Consider the following 8,858-nt stretch of genomic DNA (forward strand, 5'->3'; position numbering starts at 1 on the left):
TATTTGCATGGTTACTTCACACCTTGTTTTGTGATCCTCGAAATCTTGCTCACAAAACCTGAAGGGCACACTCAAGATTGAAACATGCCATTGAACAGTTCAATGAATCTTAAAAGAATCTAGGAGTTTCAAAAACCAATTAAAACCTAATAATATATATTTCGTTTACCTAGGTGGAAATTGGTGAATCATCATTCACCTACCTTCAAATATTTTATAGCTTGGATTACGGCATCCCTCTTCCGAGTTATAAAATAGCTTGTAGGGTCCTAGCCTTAATATTTCATATTGGGTGTTATATTTAGGACTTTTAATCAACTATCTTGAATATCTCCCAAAAGATGTCTAGTTCAGACATCTATGATCCTTGCAAATCTCTTGGAACGTCACTTCCTCCACCTCCTCCAATTATTCTCCCCATCCCAGATGTTCAAGGTCACTCAAGCCCTATTGGCAAGGCAAGGTCTAGGTGTGCTTATATCATGGAGATGAAGTCACATACTGACAAGCCGGGAGAGTTGGGTGTCAAAGTCTTGAGAAAGTTGGATGTCCAATCACTTTCTATGTCACATAGTAAGTTCCTTTGGGACTCCTATGAAACAGACTATGACATGACCCTTAATGATCTTTTCTATTTGCTTGGTGTTGTTGAATCAGCAGCACTGGGAGAGCAAATTTGATTAGTAGATCAACTTCCCACACTACCATGGACATTGACAATGGTAACATTGGATATCTAGAAAAAAAAAACTTCTCTTCCCAAGGAAAGGGATTGACCATAGTCAACTAGGTTGGCCAAATGGTAAAGAGAAAAACTAAGTCTGTGATAGTCCCATGTACCATTACCAAAGGGTCCATATGGTAAATTGCCAAAGGAAGGGGCATTGATTGCAAAGCTGCCAAATTTACCTAAGGATGTTAAAGTCAATAAGTTTGAGTCTACTTCAGGTAAAGTCCATTGTCTAACTCTATTAAGCTCCTATTTGGAGATTCTATTACATAATGTGATTGGGTCACCTGGTGATGTTATAAGAATCAAAGAAAGAGATAAAGCTTAAAGGAAGTATATGCTGATTCTAATCGCAAGATGGACTTCGATCGCATCAGAATTTTGAGTTGTTACTTAGGAGTTATGATACATTTCTTAGGAATAGATAACAACAAGGTTTTCATTTGCATTGTAAGGATAAGTTTTTCCGCAAAGTTTTAAAATAAAAGGAAAATATTTGATGTCTAGTTCAGACATCTATGATCCTCCCAAATCTCTTGGAACTTCACTTCCTCCACCTCCTCCAATTATTCTCCCTATCCCACAAGTTCAAGGTCACTCAAGCCCTATTGGCAAGGCAAGGTCTAGGTGTGCTTACATCTTGCAGATGAAGTCACATACTGACAAGCCAGGAGAGTTGGGTGTCAAAGTCTTGAGAAAGTTGGATGTCCAATCACTTTCTATGTCACATAGTAAGTTCCTTTGGGACTCCTATGAAACAGACTATGACATGACCCTTAATGATCTTTTCTATTTGCTTGGTGTTGTTGAATCAACAGCACTGGGAGAGAAAATTTGATTAGTAGATCAACTTCCCAAACTACCATGGACATTGACAATGGTAACATTGGATATCTAGAAAAAAAAACTTCTCTTCCCAAGGAAAGGGATTGACCATAGTCAACTAGGTTGACCAAATGGTAAAGAGAAAAACTAAGTCTATGATAGTCCCATGTACCATTACCAAAGGGTCCATATGGTAAATTGCCAAAGGAAGGGGCATTGATTGCAAAGCTGCCAAATTTACCTAAGGATGTTAAAGTCAATAAGTTTGAGTCTACTTCAGGTAAAGTCCATTGTCTAACTCTGTTAAGCTCCTATTTGGAGATTCTATTACATAATGTGATTGGGTCACCTGGTGATGTTATAAGAATCAAAGAAAGAGATAAAGCTTAAAGGAAGTATATGTTGATTCTGATCGCAAGATGGACTTCGATCGCATCAGAATTTTGAGCTGTTACTTAGGAGTTATGATACATTGCTTAGGAATAGATAACAACAAGGTTTTCATTTGCACTGTAAGGATAAGTTTTTCCGCAAAGTTTTAAAATAAAAGGAAAATATTTGATGTCTAGTTCAGACATCTATGATCCTCGCAAATCTCTTGGAACTTCACTTCCTCCACCTCCTCCAATTATTCTCCCTGTCCCACAAGTTCAAGGTCGCTCAAGCCCTATTGGCAAGGCAAGGTCTAGGTGTGCTTACATCTTGTAGATGAAGTCACTTACTGACAAGCCGGGAGAGTTGGGTGTCAAAGTCTTGAGAAAGTTGGATGTCCAATCACTTTCTATGTCACATATTAAGTTCCTTTGGGACTCCTATGAAACAGACTATGACATGACCCTTAATGATCTTTTCTATTTGCTTGGTGTTGTTGAATCAGCAGCACTGGGAGAGAAAATTTGATTAGTAGATCAACTTCCCAAACTACCATGGACATTGACAATGGTAACATTGGATATCTAGAAAAAAAAACTTCTCTTCCCAAGGAAAGGGATTGACCATAGTCAACTAGGTTGGCCAAATGGTAAAGAGAAAAACTAAGTCTGTGATAGTCCCATGTACCATTACCAAAGGGTCCATATGGTAAATTGCCAAAGGAAGGGGCATTGATTGCAAAGCTGCCAAATTTACCTAAGGATGTTAAAGTCAATAAGTTTGAGTCTACTTCAGGTAAAGTCCATTGTCTAACTCTATTAAGCTCCTATTTGGAGATTCTATTACATAATGTGATTGGGTCACCTGGTGATGTTATAAGAATCAAAGAAAGAGATAAAGCTTAAAGGAAGTATATGCTGATTCTAATCGCAAGATGGACTTTGATCGCATCAGAATTTTGAGCTGTTACTTAGGAGTTATGATACATTGCTTAGGAATAGATAACAACAAGGTTTTCATTTGCACTGTAAGGATAAGTTTTTCCGCAAAGTTTTAAAATAAAAAGGAAAATATTTGATGTCTAGTTCAGACATCTATGATCCTCCCAAATCTCTTGGAACTTCACTTCCTCCACCTCCTCCAATTATTCTCCCTATCCCACAAGTTCAAGGTCTCTCAAGCCCTATTGGCAAGGCAAGGTCTAGGTGTGCTTACATCTTGCAGATGAAGTCACATACTGACAAGCCAGGAGAGTTGGGTGTCAAAGTCTTGAGAAAGTTGGATGTCCAATCACTTTCTATGTCACATAGTAAGTTCCTTTGGGACTCCTATGAAACAGACTATGACATGACCCTTAATGATCTTTTCTATTTGCTTGGTGTTGTTGAATCAGCAGCACTGGGAGAACAAATTTGATTAGTAGATCAACTTCCCAAACTACCATGGACATTGACAATGGTAACATTAGATATCTAGAAAAAAAACTTCTCTTCCCAAGGAAAGGGATTGACCATAGTCAACTAGGTTGACCAAATGGTAAAGAGAAAAACTAAGTCTGTGATAGTCCCATGTACCATTACCAAAGGGTCCATATGGTAAATTGCCAAAGGAAGGGGCATTGATTGCAAAGCTGCCAAATTTACCTAAGGATGTTAAAGTCAATAAGTTTGACTCTACTTCAGGTAAAGTCCATTGTCTAACTCTGTTAAGCTCCTATTTGGAGATTCTATTACATAATGTGATTGGGTCACCTGGTGATGTTATAAGAATCAAAGAAAGAGATAAAGCTTAAAGGAAGTATATGTTGATTCTAATCGCAAGATGGATTTCGATCGCATCAGAATTTTGAGCTGTTACTTAGGAGTTATGATACATTGCTTAGGAATAGATAACAACAAGGTTTTCATTTGCACTGTAAGGATAAGTTTTTCCGCAAAGTTTTAAAATAAAAGGAAAATATTTTATTTTATTTATTTTAAGGATCCTTACAATGGCATTTGTGAAAAAGTGTTGCTTATATGATTCCATTGATAGCAATATTGGAAAATGGATTTGATTCTTTCGTTTGTGGTAGTGTCTAAATTTACCAAATAAGGAAAGATTCTCATCACCCAAGGTTTTAGTTGGATAGAAACTTGGAAATCATGCAAGTTGTATAGTACGATGAATGAGAACTTTCAGCTTTGGAAAAATTAAGACTAGTTCCTTGTTCACAGGTATATGTGAATCAAGTGAAGGACTAAGAGATCGAGTACGCATTCTAGTGCACTGATCAAGTACACCACAAAAGATCGATAAGACTATTTGTCATGATTTACTAAAGTTTAGTAAATATGGTTATACTTACAAGCTTAAGTGTAATTTTGAGACACTGGAAAAGGTTCTAATGTATGGCAGAGCGAATAAGAAGAATCAAATTAGGAAGAAGGATAAAAGTTTCTCAAATCTGAAAAAGATGGGAGAGTACTTTAGTATCAGTTTTTGTGATCATCTTAATGATTAAGAAACCATATCACAATTAGTTCTCTAAGGAAATCTTAGTGCATTCTTATGACTAAGAAGAGGAATCGTGAATTGTTGGAATGGTTAAATCAAGAAGATGAGTCATACTTCGTTCCAATACAAGTCTAGAGTCATACTCCAAGACTGTAAGTTGAGTGACATATCTTAAAGAAAGGTTTAAAACACTTGTCAAATGTAAGAGTAAAAGTGTCCTACTCTTGTAGATTCGAAATTGGTAGGTGTGATGTTTTGGATAAAGCAAAGATCAACTTAGGCCAATTGTGTGAAGTGTTTGTCTTGATAAAGAATCCGCACTATCTCTTGAATATTTGACAAGATAGTCTTATATGTCAAGAGGATAGTGGGAGTCTTAAAGATCCTAAAAGGATAATCAAGAATAAAAATCTGTAAGTTTATCACTAGCACACCACTTGAGGTTTATAACCCATCGTGTTGACATATTCTGTGCCCATTCTAGTTAAAGTTGGCTTTGCATATGAGTTATTTGAGTTCTCAATTGGTTGCATAACAACTTGGAAGCAATGGCAGGCCCTTGAGCTGCCAGGTGGCAAGAAATTAAGATTGAGTTCAGTCCATATGAGTTTGGATTTGTCATTATCCTTGTCTTGTGACTATGGTTTTGACAATTCACATGGATAAGAACACATACACCATTAAATCTAAAGTGTCATAAGGTTTCTCTCCGATTCATGAAAATGATGGTGACGAAACACTTTCACTAAGTAGATTTTAGCTAGATAGAAATTGTTATATTTGCATTCTCAAAGTCGTTAGTGGAGCTTGTGTGGTTAACCGGCACACTAACATGGACTTGTGAGAAGTGGAAAAGGTCTAAACAATCGAGACTATGATTACGTCATCCCTTTTCATAGTTCTTAAAATTTTTTAGACACACCTGTGAGCTATCTAAGATAAGGTGTATGATATTGATAAAGTTTTATCAAATCAATCTAGTATCTGAAATCTGAACTTTGGTAAGAAAGTCAATAAAGTATTGTTTTTCTAGAAGTTCAGCTGATTTCTGAGTACATGTCAAAGCTAGTGGGAGCATAAGTGTTATGCTAATAATCATCATGTTAGTGGGAGCATGATAATTATGATAAAGGTTGAAAGTTAGCAATGTTAATTATAGAAAACAAAAGGTTTCAATTGGGAAAAAGTTGTTTTGCTATAATTAAGGGAGAGGAAATTATACTTCATCTCAAATCTATAAGCTTAGATCGTGAGATATTAGTCAAATTTAGTCAAGTATATATATGAATGATATGTTGGAATGGCTCAACATAAGGAAATTCTATATATGGGTTCATTATTTGCATTCTAAAATTCGATTATGATTACGGCATCCTTTTTCATAATCTGAATTATGAGAACTTGGCAAATAGAAATGGAAATATTATAGCCAAAGACTGGTTAAGTCTTTATGTGAGACATCATGAATCGTGTCCCATATGCTTCAGATATAAGATCGATTACATGTGCTATATTCATCCTTTCTAAAATTTTCCAAATGTCTAGGGCATTAAGAAGGGAAAAGGTCTAGAACTGGATATGACTAAAATGATTAAGCAATTGTCAAGGACAATCTAAGGTTTACCAAAGATTGGTTGCTCAGGGACAGTTGGAAGTATAGTGTTAATTGTTGGAAGGACCATATTGACATTTCTAAAAAGAGGCAACTCTTGTTCAGAAGTGATAGTCAAAAGGGGAATATGGAAATGATCCTATAGGTGGAAGTTGTTCAATAAATCTGTGTAAGATTAGGAAACTTAATGCAAGAAGGATGTTTCCAAGGAGTTGATCTCCTTTGGAATGCTCTGTAATGCTTGTTGTCAAGTCTTTGTGACTTAGTGCATAATCATTACAAGAGAATCATTGCATATAAGTTGAGAATCTAATAGATTTCAGTAAAATGGCATGAATTTGGAATTCCTGCATTTTCCATAAGAATTTGGGAGTGTGAAATTAGAATCATTGAAAGTTTGGTCAATTGTTTTATTTCACAAAGTAAGGATGATAGACAAACATAGAGTGCATACTTGGTGTATGGCAAATCTATTGTTTAGAAAAACATAGTGTACATGCTCGGAGCATGGGACAACTATTTTTTTAATTTAAGAATTAAGTTGATAGCTGAAACAATATGCAATGAATAATGTGTAATCATATGGTGATAAATAAAAGGTGTTTATTTATGTTCATAGGTTTTGATACCATATTAGATTCAATTATTCTTGTGTTTCATTTTGCATGTTTTGACTTCCAGAATAAACTAGGTTATTCTTCCAGAATGACTAAGTTATTCAAACCATCCACAGTCGGTCATATGTTGGAAGTAGATATGAATCAAGACTGTCATGGGTTGGCTTGTAGAGGTCCAAGTTGGTGGACAAAGTTGTGCTACAACACTCATGAGTGCTCATAAGTTCTGAGTATTGGATTCAACCCGCGCTCATTGAAATCACTTCATGGATTTTATCACAAGTGATCATGAGATGATAATATCTTATATTCCTCAAACCTAGAGATGTGAGTTGTTACTATGAGTTGGTTGTACATTGATTGCACGAAAACACATTCGGTAACTCGATGTTATAAAACGTGCCTTTGTGTATGATTCAACAAGTAGTAGAACAAGCCATATGAGTCCAATTTTATCCATTCCTTTTACCTTCAGGATAAAAGCGATATCTGTGGGCCCCTCAATGATTTAATGATGATACATGTGAGTGCTTGGCCAAGCCAGGACCGATTTGATCTGTTCAATCAGTCAGTCATCATGAATCGGAAATCGGGAAACAACAAATGGACAGAGAGAACGATTTTAATCCATGTCTCAGTCCATATGATATCTAGAATGGAGGAATATATGATCACTTATCTAATGGACAAGTCATTGACAAAGGTCAGAGATCATCGGCAAGGTCAGAGTTCGACAGAAGCTTTTGAGAGCTACGATTGCCAGTCAGTTCTTGAAGTCATACGCAATAATAGTTTTAGACTTATCCAAGTGGGAGACTTTTGGATTAATGTCTAAGTCCATAACTATAATTGGTAAGACTTGACCCGACCCGGCATGGTCCATTTGGGTTGCATGGCATCATGCATTTGGATAGACTAAAATGAGAGAAATAACACTTAAGGTTTATTAATATATTATAAGTTCTAATATATTAATAAGGTTATTTAATTAGTATTGATCAAGAATTAATTTGGAATTAATTAAGTGATCAAAAGGAGACTAATTAAATATATGGGTAGATTGTGTAAATCATTCATTCTTTTATATGTGGGCTTGTGATCCAAGATTCCTTATGTTGGACTAAGTCCATGGGGTGACCCATGGATACTCCATGGAGGTTAAATTCTATGGAGCATAAAGAATGGGTAAAGTTATGAGTTACATGGTGTAACCCTAATAGCCACCATATAAAAGAATCCCATGGCTCAAGAAATCGGGAACTAGTGTGTGAATATGAGGGCTAGACGATTTCAAGAAGTGTTTCTTTTTTCACTCAAGTCATTCCATGTGCATTTGGTGTTGTGTGAACCATTTGAGGTGTCACACTTGGGGCACTAGGCACTCAAGCTTCATGAAGACAAGCTACATCAAACAAAGGTATGTATTCAATCCATTTGATTACCCAAGTATCAAGTATTGTACGCTAGATAGGGTAAGACCTTGGAAAGTTCATATTTGCATGTATAATAGAGAAAACATAGATCAAAGGTATTTAGGGTTGCATGTACACTTAGGAGTATTAGAATGCTCAAAACCCAACAAATTCAACCTCTACAAACTTTAAAATGAATAACTTGATAAAACCTTGATTCCCTTTCATCTATCCCTACCAACACTTTCTAATAACCATCGACACGGATGTGAACCACAAAGACATATGATGTAGATAACTCTAATGGAAATAAATTTTCATTTATAATGATTTTGACCCGTTATTTTCTAAAGATATTTACTTATAAGCTAAGGGATACACAAGAAAGGAAATTAGTATTTGCACTAAAATAATTAGCACACAAATAGGTATCTTATACCAAATTGACACACATATAACATCCATTAAAGCACAAAGTGTCAGATCATTGGTGGCACTTGAAACAATTGCTCAATAAGACATGATAAAAACATCATCAATAAAAGTTGAGACAACTTATGAATGACACCTAAAACAATTGCTCAATAAGACATGATAAAAACATCACCAATCAAAGTTGAGACAACTTATGAAGTTAAAGAAAAACATTAATCCATATTGTATGAGGTAAAAATTCTTCTTTAAGCCTAGCTACCTTGAGTTCTCCAGTCCATAGGACAAACACACGAAGCTTTCTTGTTATGTAATAGTCATTTAATAAGATCAAGGAGAAATCAAAACATATTAGTAACAAA

The sequence above is a fragment of the Lactuca sativa genome, chromosome 9, assembly GCF_002870075.4.
Source record: "Lactuca sativa cultivar Salinas chromosome 9, Lsat_Salinas_v11, whole genome shotgun sequence".
NCBI classification, from domain to species: Eukaryota; Viridiplantae; Streptophyta; class Magnoliopsida; order Asterales; family Asteraceae; genus Lactuca; species Lactuca sativa.